General features: G+C 37.5%; 1 long non-coding RNA gene across 1 annotated transcript in view; it reads left to right on the top strand.

Moving 5' to 3' along the window:
• LOC138400171 (uncharacterized) overlaps positions 1-6,904 on the top strand; it is a 197,014-nt gene extending 190,110 nt beyond the window's left edge. The window contains exon 3 of the long non-coding RNA XR_011236221.1: positions 6,706-6,904. This is a non-coding gene — a long non-coding RNA (uncharacterized lncRNA). The remainder of the gene's footprint in view (positions 1-6,705) is intronic.
• Positions 6,905-14,176: the final 7,272 nt, after the last annotated feature.

Here is a 14,176-nt window from a genome sequence, read left to right as displayed (position 1 = left end):
TTCTCCCAGCACCATTTGTTGAATAGGGATTCTTGTCCCCGGAGTATATTCTTTCCCGCTTTGTCAAAAATTAGGTGACTATATGAGGATGGTTCTATATTTGGATTTTCTGTTGTGTTCCACTGGTCTGTGTCCCTGCACTTGTGCCAATACCAGGCTGTTTTAAGAACCACGGCCTTGTAGTATAGTTTGAGGTCTGGCAAATTAATACCTCCCATTTTGTTTTTATTGCTTAAAATTGCTTTTGCTATACGGGGTCTTGTTTGATTCCATACAAATTGTATAATTATTTTCTCTATGTCTGTAAAGAATGATGTTGGTAATTTAATAGGGATTGCATTGAATTTGTAGATCACTTTGGGTAGTATAGACATTTTAACAATGTTGATTCTTCCGATCCACGAGCATGGTATATTTTTCCATCTATTTGCAAGTTCTGCTATTTCTTTTCGCAGTGTTTCATAGTTTTCCTTATAGAGGTCCTTTACCTCTTTAGTTAGATATATACCTAGATATTTTATTTTCTTTGTTGCTATTTTGAAGGGTATTGAGTCTTTAATTTGGTTTTCCGATTGACTGTTATTGGCATATATAAATGCCTCTGATTTGTGTATATTAATTTTGTAGCCTGAGACTTTGCTGTATTCGTTAATCAATTCCAGGAGTCTCTTGGTTGAATCCTGGGGGTTTTCCAGATATAACATCATATCATCAGCAAAAAGTGAGAGTTTGATCTCTTCCTTCCCTATTTGGACTCCCTTGATTTTGCTCTCTTGCCTGATAGCTCTCGCAAGGACTTCCAATACTATGTTGAAAAGTAATGGAGACAATGGGCAGCCCTGTCTGGTTCCAGTTCTAAGTGGGAGTGCTTTCAGTTTTTCCCCATTCAGTATGATGTTGGCTGTGGGTTTGTCATATATGGCTTGTATCATTTTTAGGTAGGTTCCATCAATGCCTATTTTGTTAAGCGTTTTTATCATAAAAGGGTGTTGAATTTTGTCAAATGCTTTTTCTGCATCTAATGAGAGTATCATATGATTTTTGTTTTTGCTTCTATTTATGTGGTGAATTACATTTATAGATTTACGTATGTTGAACCACCCCTGCATCTCGGGGATGAAGCCCACTTGGTCGTGGTGGATTACTTTTTTGATAAGTACTTGGATTCGATTTGCTAGTATTTTATTGAAAATTTTTGCATCTATATTCATGAGGGAAATTGGTCTGTAGTTCTCTATTTTTGTTGAGTCCTTTCCAGGCTTTGGTATTAATGTTATATTGGCTTGGTAGAACGTGTTGGGGAGAACTCCATCCTTCTCAATATTGGAGAATAGTTTATGTAGGATGGGCACCAGTTCTTCTTTGTATGTATGGTAAAATTCAGGTGTGAACCCATCTGGACCAGGGCTTTTCTTTTTGGGAAGGTTTTTTATTGCTGTTTCGATTTCAGTTCTTGATATTGGTCTGTTCAGGTACTCTATTTCTTCCTGGTTGAGCCTGGGAAGACTATGTGTCTCTAAAAATTTGTCCATTTCCTCCACGTTCTCCAGTTTGTGTGCATAAAGATTTTTGTAGAATTCATAGATGATATCTTGTATCTCTGTAACATCAGTTGTGATTTCTCCTTTCATGTTCCTAATGGAGGTTATTAGAGATTTTACTTTTGTGCTCTTGGTTAGTCTAGCCAGAGGTGTGTCTATTTTGTTTATCTTTTCAAAGAACCAACTTTTTGTTTTATTAATTTCCCTTATAGTTTCTTTGTTGTCCTTTTCATTTAGTTCTGATTTGATCTTAGTAATTTCTCGCCTTCTGCTGGGTTTGGGATCGTTCTGTTCTTCTTTCTCCAGCTCTTTGAGTCTATTCGTTAGGTTGTCTATTTGCATGTTTTCTGTCTTTTTGATATAGGCATTTATGGATATGAATTTTCCTCTCAGGACTGCTTTAGCTGCATCCCATAGATTTTGATAAGTTGTATCTCCATTGTCATTTAATTCAAAGAAATTTTTGATTTCCATCTTGATTTCTTCTTTTATAGAATAATTATTCAGGAGAAGGTTATTTAGCTTCCATGACTTTGAGTAAGAGTGAGGGTTTCTGTTTGTGATCATTGTTACTTTTATTCCGCTGTGATCTGAGAAGATGCATGGTATAATTTCTATTTTTTTGAATTTTTGAAGACATGATTTATGTCCTAGGACATGGTCAATCTTAGAGAATGTCCTGTGAGCTGATGAGAAGAATGTATATTCTGTGGACTTTGGGTAGAATGTCCTATAGATGTCAGCCATGCCCATTTGTTCTAGCATTCTATTTAGGTCCATTATGTCTTTGTTTATTTTCTGTTTAGAGGATCTGTCCTGTACTGTCAGTGGGGTGTTAAAGTCTCCAGCTATTACAGTATTATTATCTATCATCTGGTTCAGATCTAGTAGGGTTTGCTTTATGAATCTAGGTGCACCTAGGTTGGGTGCATATATATTGAGTATAGTCATGGCTTCTTGTTGAATTGTGCCCTTGACCAGTATGTAGTAGCCATTTTTGTCTTTTATTATTTTTGTTGGTTTGAAAGCTAAGTTATTGGAAATTAAGATTGCCACACCAGCTTTCTTTTCGTTACCATTTGCTTGAAATACCGATTTCCATCCTTTTACTTTCAGTCTAAATGCATCTTTGCTCGTTAGGTGGGTTTCTTGGAGACAGCAGATACTTGGCTTGTGCTTTTTTATCCATTGGGACAGTCTATGTCTCTTGAGCGGGGAATTCAAGCCATTCACATTTATTGAGAAAACTGATAAGTGAGACGGATTTTTGTTCAGCTTGTTGGGTAGAACTTCATTGCAATGTTTTCTCTCCTGAGCCATTGTGGTATCTGGAATTTGATCTTTAGCTCTTGAGTAGTTTTACATTCGTGGATCTTTCTTGTGCTGGTCCGTGTGTAACTCTCTTTTGAGTACTTCTTGCAGGGCTGGTCTTGTCTTGGTGAATTCCCTCAACCTTTGTTTATCTGAGAATGTCTTGATTTCTCCTTCGTATAGAAAACTTAGCTTAGCTGGGTACAAGATTCTAGGCTGGGCATTATTCTGTTTCAGAAGCGTGAAAATGGGGCCCCAACCTCTTCTTGCTTGTAAGGTTTCAGCTGAGAAATCTGGCGTAATTCTGATGGATTTTCCTTTGTAAGTTACCTGTTTCTTTCTCCTTACAGCTCGGAGAAGGGATTCTTTAGTGGATATTTTGGTCAGCCTGATGACTACGTGGCGTGGTGTTTTCCTATTTGCTATGAATCTCCCAGGGGTCCTTTGAGCTTCTTGAATCTGTATGTCTAGAGTATTGGCAAGGCCTGGAAAATTTTCCTCGATTATGTCTTCAAATAGCTTGTCCAACCCTTGCTTATTGTCTTCTTCACCCTCAGGGATGCCAATAACTCTCAAGTTAGGTTTCTTCACATAATCCCACATTTCTTGAAGACTCAGATCATTTCTCTTACTTTTTTGATCTATCTCTGTGACTGACTTATTTAGTTGAAAGGAGTTATCTTCAATTTCTGAAATTCTTTCCTCTGTTTGATCTACCCTGCTTTTGAGACTTTCCACAGTGTTTTGTAGCTCTCTGAGTGAATTCTTCATTTCTAGGAGTTCAGTTTGGTTTTTCTTCAATATTTCAATTTCTTTAGTGAATTTTTCCTCCAAATCCTGAATTTTTTTTGCATTTTCCTTGTGTTGTCTGTCCATTGATTCTTGTATATTATTTAGCTTGTTTATGATCCATAATTGGAATTCTTCCTGTGACATGTTGGTGTTTTGAGTCTGGTTTGTGTCAAATGGTTGAGAGCCGGTATTTCTCTTTGGGGGTGAGCTTTCTGTTTGATTCTTTGTGCTTCCTGTGTTTTTTCGCTGGGCCCTTCCCATCTAGATTAATCGTTGGATCTTTACTTATAGATTTAGTCTGGTTAACAGCACTCTCTGTGCTCTATTCTTAGGCTGTGGAGTAGTCTAGGTATATTGCTTCCTTTGGCAAGAGGGGAAGACTGTTGTGAATTGTTTAGAAATTTTTCTATTTCAGTTGGGGGACTGCTTCTGATGGGTCCAATCCTAGAGGATTGGAGTGATCCAAGACTGCTTTGGTGAGTTAGGACACTGTGTTGTAGTCTTTCAGAGGGCAGGCAGGGTCCACACTAGTAGTGGGCCAAAATTCTCTTTGTTTGTTTGTTTCCCTTTGGTTCTTCCTCTATAGGGGTGGTTTCTGTCTCTATCTGCAGGAAAAATACTAGTTGTGGGGAGTGGATGGTGCCCTCGCTCGCTCAGCGCCCCATTTGCCGCAACTCCCACAGGCAAAAGTCTGCCTTGGCCCAATGTCCCCAGGGACCAGGCTCCACACTCTCGCTTCTGGAGAAGTAGTCAATGTTTAGATGTGGGTGGGGACCCTATATAAGGTCTGTGGACCTGGGGAGGGGGCCGTCCAGGGAGCCTCTTGGCACCCTATTGCTCCGCAGTGACTTGGCTGTGGGCCCCAAGGTGGCTATTGCGCGCCCGTAGATCGCCGGCGTTGGGAGTGACTACTCAGGTTCCGGTATGTACCAGAGCCAGGGGCCTGGCCCGTTCCCAAGCTCAGCGTGGGTTCCCAGTTAGAAGGCAAAAAGAGAGAAGAAATAAGGAAAAAGAAAAAAGAAAAGAAAAGAAAAGAAAAAAAAAGAAGTGAAAAGAAAGAACAGAAGGAGAAGAAAAGGAAAGAGAAAAGAAAAGGAGAAGAGAAGAGGAAAAAAAGAAAAAATAAATAAAAAAAAAAAATAAATAAAAAAAAAAAATAAAAAAAAAACAAAGACAAAAACAAAAACTAAACTAACAAATAACACAAAGAGACCTAACCCAGAAACAGCGAAAACACAAACACAAAAGAACAAAAACAGAGCTACACATCACCACAGCGCATCGCTAAACGAAGGGATACACAATTCTGAAGTATACAGTTCAGCGGCTCATTGATCGTGTTTTTGCGCCTTAGCGCAGCTCCGCCCCTTCACGCCCGCTCCGTTGGTTCCGGAGCGGCAACTCAGTGTTTATTTTAAGTCTTAGCGCAGCTCCGCCCCTTCACGCCCGCTCCGTTGGTTCCGGAGCGGCAACTCAGTGTTTATTTTAAGTCTTAGCGCAGCTCCGCCCCTTCACGCCGGCTCCGTTGGTTCCGGAGCGGCAACTCAGTGTTTATTTTAAGTCTTAGCGCAGCTCCGCCCCTTCACGCCGGCTCCGTTGGTTCCGGAGCGGCAACTCAGTGTTTATTTTAAGTCTTAGCGCAGCTCCGCCCCTTCACGCCCGCTCCGTTGGTTCCGGAGCGGCAACTCAGTGTTTATTTTAAGTCTTAGCGCAGCTCCGCCCCTTCACGCCCGCTCCGTTGGTTCCGGAGCGGCAACTCAGTGTTTATTTTAAGTCTTAGCGCAGCTCCGCCCCTTCACGCCCGCTCCATTGGTTCCGGAGCGGCAACTCAGTGTTTATTTTAAGTCTTAGCGCAGCTCCGCCCCTTCACGCCGGCTCCGTTGGTTCCGGAGCGGCAACTCAGTGTTTATTTTAAGTCTTAGCGCAGCTCCGCCCCTTCACGCCCGCTCCGTTGGTTCCGGAGCGGCAACTCAGTGTTTATTTTAAGTCTTAGCGCAGCTCCGCCCCTTCACGCCGGCTCCGTTGGTTCTGGAGCGGCAACTCAGTGTTTATTTTAAGTCTTAGCGCAGCTCCGCCCCTTCACGCCCGCTCCGTTGGTTCCGGAGCGGCAACTCAGTGTTTATTTTAAGTCTTAGCGCAGCTCCGCCCCTTCACGCCCGCTCCGTTGGTTCCGGAGCGGCAACTCAGTGTTTATTTTAAGTCTTAGCGCGGCTCCGCCCCTTCACTCCCGCTCCGTTGGTTCCGGAGCGGCAACTCAGTGTTTATTTTAAGTCTTAGCGCAGCTCCGCCCCTTCACGCCGAGTGCCGCCGGCGGAGATGGCGCGGGCCCAGAGACCAGCGGTGGGCGCCGGGGAGAGAGAGCTGCTGGGCACCTTATGGCTCCCGAGCGGTTCCGACTTTGCTTTCAAGATGGCGCCCGCAGCGCTCCGGGGTCGGAGGGGGACCGGCTCCCCGGCAGGCAGAGACCAGGGACCGCCGCTGCCGGGGGGTTTGGCGGGCAAAGCCGCCGGGGGCCACCGGCTGAAGAACCACCGACAAAAGTAGCGCAGAGGTACAGTGCAATTCGCTGATCGGGGATTGATCTTGCCCCTCCCCCCTGGCACAGGTCCGTCCCTTCTCGCTAAGGACTGTCTCAGCCGAGACTTCCCAGGTTCCAAGCTATTCTCCCGAAAAAGCCTCCTGTCTGCAATGCCCTACGTCTCGCTCGGAGATTCTGCTCTGGCTTGCGAGGGGGTCTCCAAGCAATTGGGGGTGGAGGTCAGTGAGGAGCGCAAGCCGCTTTTCCTAAAGACTGCCCCCGCCCCACCTGGGGGCGGGCGCAGCCGCCTGCGCTCCGCTGGCTACTGTCTGTTCCGCGCCTTCCGCAGAGTTCCGCGATCTTAATTTCTGTTCACCTCAGACCTCACTTGCTCTGTTTGTCCCACGCTGATTCTCCGTGGATTCACACCGCTGTTCCTGTGTGGGAGCGGTCCTCTAGCGTTGTGGCAGGTCCGGATCCACGGTTCGTCACCGGAGCGCAGATCCAAGCAGTCACCGCCACTCCGCCATCTTCCACTATCAGTTCATCTTCCTGCTGTACACACATGGGCTCCAACTCTGTGGCAAGCAGCCCTTCATGGCATGACTCAGCATTTTCATCGGGCTGGTAGCTCTCTCCACAATCTTCTGTCTCCTGTGATCTGATATGATGAAAGTCTGCAACATAATCCCCTGGATCCACAACATCATCACCTCAGAAGTCTATGATACCTATGCTTCCCCTTCCAAAGTCTTCAGCGTGTCATTCAAGATCAGCTCCAAGATCAACTCCAAAGTCAGTTCCAAGGTCAGCTCCAAGATAGCAGAGAAGGGTAAGGCTGAACCTGAGCAAAATTTGAGGAAGAGGTTGCTGACCTGAGCCCTTGGCCCACCTTGACTCATCCAACCTCATCCCTCATGCCCAGGCCTGCCACCTACTGGGCCATCTCACTGTACCCACCTTGGAAGCGCAGCCTGTCACTCAACCCAGGCCTTATTTTGGATTTGCTTAAATTTTCACTTCACATTCAGTCACAAATAAAGGCTCATTTCAAGACAGAAATAAATAAATACATAAATAAATAAATGTAGTCTGTTTCCTGTACTTTCATTCTCTTATTGGTATCTTCTAATGATCAGAAGTTTTCTTTTAAAGAAGTCAACTATACCATTTTTTCTCTCACGATCAGGAATATTTGTGTCCTTCTTAAGAAATTACATATATTTTTTTTCTTTCAGTTTTTTTCCTGGATATAAATTTCCATTATAATGGAATTATGTTTGAGTGTCCCAGGAACCATTTATGATTAACCCCAACCTCTTCTAATCACTTCTTAAAAGTTCATACCTTAGCACTCAGGTTTCAGTTTTCATCTCTGCAGTTTATTTTCCTGTAAGAATTTTACTTGACATATAATCTCCAGACACATAATTTGTTTTCTCTAGTAGACACAGAATCTAGGATTTTACAGTTGGCATGAACTCTTCTGATATGTAGACTTTATTTCTTTTTATTTTTTCTTTTATTTGAATTCTTATACATAGACCAAACCTCAATTTTTCAATGAATCTTTACATATGTAGCCATGGTCAAGACCAAGATATAATGTATTTCATTCAGGTTTGCCCTTTAGTTTCTCCCAGCCAATTCTCATCACTACTGTTCTTACTTCTGTCATGATCAACTAATTTTGCTTGTTCTTGAAATTCATATAAATAGAAACAAAGAATATTCCCTTTTGGGGCTTATACATTTTATTCCAAATAAAACTTTTTAGATCAATCTATGTTGTTGCATGTAGCAGCAGTTTTTAAAAAAATTACTAGGTGGTATTATGTTGTAAAAATAAACCACAAATTGTGTATCTATTCTAGTGTGCAAGAAACATTGGTTGTTTCCAAATTTTTGGCTATTGTAAATAAGCTTGTGTGCATATTTTCAGATATAACTTTTGGTGGTCATACACACATTTATTTGGATGTATACAAAGGAGGCGTACAATGGCTGGATAGGGCATGCAGTTTGCTTAGTAACTAATAACAAACAATTTTCTGAAGTGTGCGTACGAATTTACACTTCCTCCAAGTGTGGTATTTATAGTTGCTCAACCTCTTTAAGATCACTTGAAAGTTTCTATCTTTTTTCATTGTAACTATTCTGGTAGCTGTATAGTGTTATTTGATTTTAGTTTAATTTGCTTATCTCTGATGACTAATGTTCATCTTTTCATATGCTCATTGGCATTTAGATATCTACTTGTTAAAATAACTTTACTGTTTTTGCCTATTTTTTTTTGTAGCGTTGCTTGGCTTTTCCTTTGATACAAGTTCTACAACAAATAGAAGACTAAATATTCTTCTAGTCTGACTTTCATTTTCATTCTCTTATTGGTATATTAAAATGAACAAAAGTTTTTCAACTTAACAAAATCAACTATTTCATTTTTTCTCTAATAACTAGAACTTTGTATGTCCTAATTAAGAAATCATTTCCCAAACAATGAAAATATAAATGTTTGAGGTGACGGATATCCCAATTACTCTGATTTAATCATTATACATTGTATACAAGTATCAAAATGTCACATGTACCCTCAAAATATATATAACGATTATATGTCAATTTTGAAAAAAGAAATCATTGTCAAAGGCAAGATTATGGAATATTGTATATGTATTTTTCTGGAGTCTTTATGTTTTATCTTTTGAATTTAGTTTTATATCCATTTAAAATTTACTTTTTGTATGGTGTGACATAAAGGATCAAGGGTCAATTTTTTGTTTTCCTCAGATATCCAATGGATCCAGCACCATTTATTGAAAGGATCATTCCTTTCCCCACTGGTTTATGGGGGTGCCTTTTAATCAAATTAGGTGTATGTGCATATTTTGTGTATATGATATTCAATTTTGTTTCATTGGTCTGCATGTATATCCTTTGACCAATACTACAATATTATTGTAGCTACATAATAAATCTTGATATCTAGCAGTTTAAAACCTCCAATTATTCTTCAAGAATGGCTAGTCTATTCTATACCCTTTGTGCTTTCATGTAAGCATAGACTATATATGCTTATCAATTTCTCCTGCAAACATCTGCTGGGATTTTGATGAGGGTTGCACTGAATTTAAAAAGTTGTATAAGATCAAATTAATGGTACAGATGTTGTAGATACTATATTATAAATTTATTTACATGAATAAATTTATGTAAATCAATTTGAAAATATTTGTGAAATAAACAAATTCAGAAAAATTCAACTGATCCAAACTATCTGAGAAGTTACAGAAAGTCTAAATAATCCAAATCTAATCTAACATTGATTAACAGTTAAAAATGTCCCATAGGTGCAACTCCACGCCCACACAAATTTGATGATGAGTTCTATTAATCAATCCTACACTTGTATTTCAGAATATAGAAAAAAGGAAATATTTTTTCAATTTATTTTATGAGGCTAGCATAACCTTGATACCAAAATTCAAAAGGGACAGTAGGTAATGGAAAATTACAGGACAAATTTACTCATGGATATAAAGGCAGACACCCTTAACAAAATATTAGCCTGAAAAGACAATTAATAAAATTATAATACAGCAGGACCTATATTGAGATTATTTAAGAAGCACAAGGTTGAATTAGCATAAGAAGCTCAATGTATTTATCATACTAAAGATTAAAGTAGAATAGTGTTATGATCATCTCAGTACATGCACAAAGAGTATGTGATAAAATTCAACATCAGTTCATGGTTAATAATGAGATAAAGAAGAATACTTTGCCATTTAAGAGGAATTCCTTAATTTGGTAAAGCTACAAAAGTCTGACAAAATTAAAACTCTATCATGATGTTGAAAGTATTATCTCTAAGATTAGGGACAAGACATTGATGCCTATTGTCATCATTTTGATTTACTATTAGTGAAGTAGCCAAATCACTAATGTGGGAAAGATAAGTACACGCATAAATAAAATAAAAGGACTAGAAAACAAGACATTAAACTCTCATTATTTGTGTATAATATGATTGTCTACCTAGAGAGTCAATAAATTTATGTATGTATTTGTGCATGTATCTATTTACATTATTAGAATTAATAAGATAATTCAACTACTTCTAGATACAAAATCAGTGTATGAAATTCAATTGCATTTCAAAATACTATCAGTAAACAATTTTTAAATGCAATAAAATGTATGCTTTTATAATGCAATAAGATTCTGAAGTACCTAGAAATAAATCTAACGAAGAACAGGAAAGGACTTTGAGGAGAAAATCAACTGCCTGACAAACAATTTTTTTAAATCCAAATAAATAGTGAGATTTACTGTGTATCTTTGCTGTAACATTCAATACCGTAGACATATCAATACACTTTAAGTGGAAAATTTAAATATATATGAACATATGAATATTCAATATAATTCTACCTCAATTTCCAGAAGTTTTTCTTTTTCCTGCTCCTTGACAAAGTGATTCTAAAATCTATTCGGGAATAAAAGATCTATTAAAAGACAAGCACTCTCAAAACTCTCAGAAAAGAGATTGTCTCAAGAGGCATTAAGAATTATTCTAAAGCTAAAATAATTAAGACACTATACAATGGGGACAGAGTTAAAGAAACTAATAGAATACAGTAGAGACTTTAGACATAGACCCATCTATATATAGCAGTTTAATTTATGATAGGGTTAGCAAATTTAATGAGAAAAAGGCATTTAAATAACTGCTGCTGAGACAATTAAGCATCCATATTGAAAAAAATAGCTTCATCCTTCACATCACTTTCAAACCATCATCCCTAGATGGATTGTAAATATAAAAACTTCAGAAGGTAATATAGAATGCTATCTTTATAACATCATGGTAAGAAAGGATTCCCTAATTAAATACAGACAAATGGAAAGCTTAATCCAAAAGAAAAAAAATTGTAAATTTGAATGCATTAAAATTAAAAATATTTGTCTAGCAAAAATGTTACTAAGTGAAAATGCAAGCCACAAATCTAGTAGCCTATATTTGCCATGCCTATAACTGAGCACTATTTTGTATCTAAAACACATATAAACCAATAAAAATAGGCAACAAAAATAAATAGAAACATTACAGAAAAAGAGAGCATGTGTCAAAAATTATTCAATCTATCATAATTTTTTAAATAACCACAAATTAAAAGTAGAATTAGATAGTTTTTAATGCATAAAAGACAAAAAATTTAAGTTTAAAATTTTAAAATTATCAATTATTAATAGAACGTGGAATAATTAATGTTCTTAAAAATTTAAATTGCTATTTCCACTTGAAAATAATTTAATATATCTTTTAAAGTTAGCCCTTCATATGCTACATGAGCTTGTTTTTTTCACTATTAGGAAACTCTTGCACCCAGACAAATGTACAAGAATGCTTAACAAAGCCTTTTAATAGTAAAACAAATCTAAACAAAACAAAAAAGGGGCAAAAGAGCAAATAAATGACACTTTTATGCATTGACATAAATTAATTTTGGACAATGTGAAATGGAAGAAGATGCTCATAATTAACATACTATTGTTTTGTTTATATAAATTAAAAACAGATAAAATTATATAACATTCCAAGGATATATGCACATGTAGCTACGGTAATAAAAAGAAAAATTCCAGACAGTTATAGAATCTGAGCGAAGGGGAGGATACAGTAACCATGGGCCACATGGGTCTTTTGGTATTTTGCTACTATTGAATTTCCTGGATTGGATAGTCACTAAACATAAAATTGTTCTTTAAACTACATATACTATGCTATGTAGATATTATATACACTATTTTAAAATTGTGTCTTTTCACATTCATAATCATGCAAAAAACATGACAAAAATAATGATATACTGTAACTTTTTAAATAAAGTTTATGTGTCTCAAGAGGACTTAGCAATTAATAAGCTTTATATGAAGTGATCACATAGGGATTGGGAAGATTCCTCAAATGTCAATGTCTGTGTTTCTTTTGTGTCTTTTTCTAATGTCAGATATTTTTCCAGAGAAGAATTAATTCAGTTTATAGCCCAGTGTCTTAACGTCCAGCTGGCAGTACTGTAATGCTGAGTAAGAGAAGAGAATTGGACATGAGAAAGCAGCCTCTCAACTGAATCTCCTTTTTCAGTGCACCCCTGAGACTTGGGGCCTTAATTCAGAGCCTCTCTGATTTAATTTCTCCAATAAATAAACCCCATTAATTAATTTTTTATTGTGGTAAAAAAACACATAAAGTTTACTATGTTAGCTATTTTTAAGTGTACAGATCAGTAGTGTTAAGTATATTCACACTGTTGTGCAACAGATCTCCAGAATTTTTCATCTTGCAACATGGAGACTCTACAGCCATTAAACCATGACTCTAGGTCTCCCCTCTCCCCAGCCCCTGCTAGCTACTATCTGCATGTTCCTATGAATTTGATTATTTTACAGACTCCTTTAGATGTAAATATAATTGTACAGTATTTGTCTTTTTGTGTCTGTCTGGCTTATTTACCAAGTAATTATTTTAGATGTTTGATTGTTTTAAATTAAACTTTTAATTTTGAGATAATTATAATAGATTCACATGCTGTTGTAAATTATTAGTAATAAAGCAAGATCCTATGCCCTTTACCCACATATTTTCAATGGTAACTACCTAGAAAACCATGTAAAATATCACAACCAAGATATCAGCATCAACCCAGTCAAGATACAGCACATTTCCATTATCACAGGCAACACATATGTTGCTCATTTATTGCCACACCCACTTTCCTCATACCCAACCCTTTCCTTAGCTCTTATCAGTCACTAATCTGTTCTCTATCACCTTATTTTGTTATTTGAAGAAATGTTATGGACATGGAATTGTAAAGTATGCAAACTTTAAGTACTGCTTTTTTTTTTTTCTTGTCAAATGTTCATTCTCTGGACATTTATCCAATTCATTGCATGTACAAAGTATATGTGTTCTTTTTTATTTCTGGGACATATTCAATGGTATAAATATACCAGTTTATTTAATCATTCAATCATTGTATTTCATCTGAGTTGTTTTCAGTTTTTGGCCATTATGAATAAAGCTGCTATAAGCATTCATGTACATATTCTTGTGAGAACATTAGTTTTCATTTCTATGAGAAAAATGTCCAAGAGTACAATTGCTGAGTCTCCTAGTAAATGTATGTTTAAGAAACTATCCAACTATTTTCCAGGGTGCCTGTAACGTTGTACATTCCCCTGCAAAGCATGAGTGACCCAGTTGTTCTGCATCCTTGTCAAATTTTGGTTTAGTCACTATCTTTTATTTCCTCTCTTCTGATAGGTGTGCAGAAATATCTCATTGTGTTTTTAATTTTTATTTCTCTAATGGTTTATGATACTGGATTTCTTTCCATGCATTAACTTAGCATCTATACATTTTCTTTGGTGAAATGTTTCTTCACATCTTTTGCACAGGTTCTAAATGGATTGTTGAATTTTCAGAGTTCTTTCTATGTTCTAGATATTAGCTTTTTGTCAAATATGTGGTTTGCAAATATTTTCTTCCAGTCTGTACTTTTTCTTTTCATCCCCTTCAGTCATCTGTATTTGTGTAGAGGGATTGTAAAGTAGGAGTCTAACTTCTACTTATAAAATCTTCTAATCAGTATTTCTGTTTTTGCCTTAACTCCTCATTCATAAGAAAGTGTGTATCTACAATTACTAAACATTTCTGCTGTTCCAAGGCATAAATTGGTTGATTATTGTTGGTTGTCTCCCACTGAAACCTTCAATTTTATCTCTCTCTTGTCTGCTCAGTAGTTATCACTCATTCATCTTTTTTTCCCACTGCAGAATCTTCTAAGTGTCACAGACATCTCATTCCTCTTTCTTTTTTTCTATTTTAATGGATTTTTCTTTTTCTTTTTTTCTTTTGGGGTAGGGTTAGAGTCAGTGAAGGTCAGGTTTAGGGGTTATGGGTTAGAGCTAGGGTGTAAGGGTTAGGGTTAGGGGTAGTGGTCAATGG

Source organism: Eulemur rufifrons, chromosome 19, assembly GCF_041146395.1.
Source record: "Eulemur rufifrons isolate Redbay chromosome 19, OSU_ERuf_1, whole genome shotgun sequence".
Lineage (NCBI taxonomy): Eukaryota > Metazoa > Chordata > Mammalia > Primates > Lemuridae > Eulemur > Eulemur rufifrons.
This window is presented reverse-complemented; position numbering and strand designations above follow the sequence as displayed.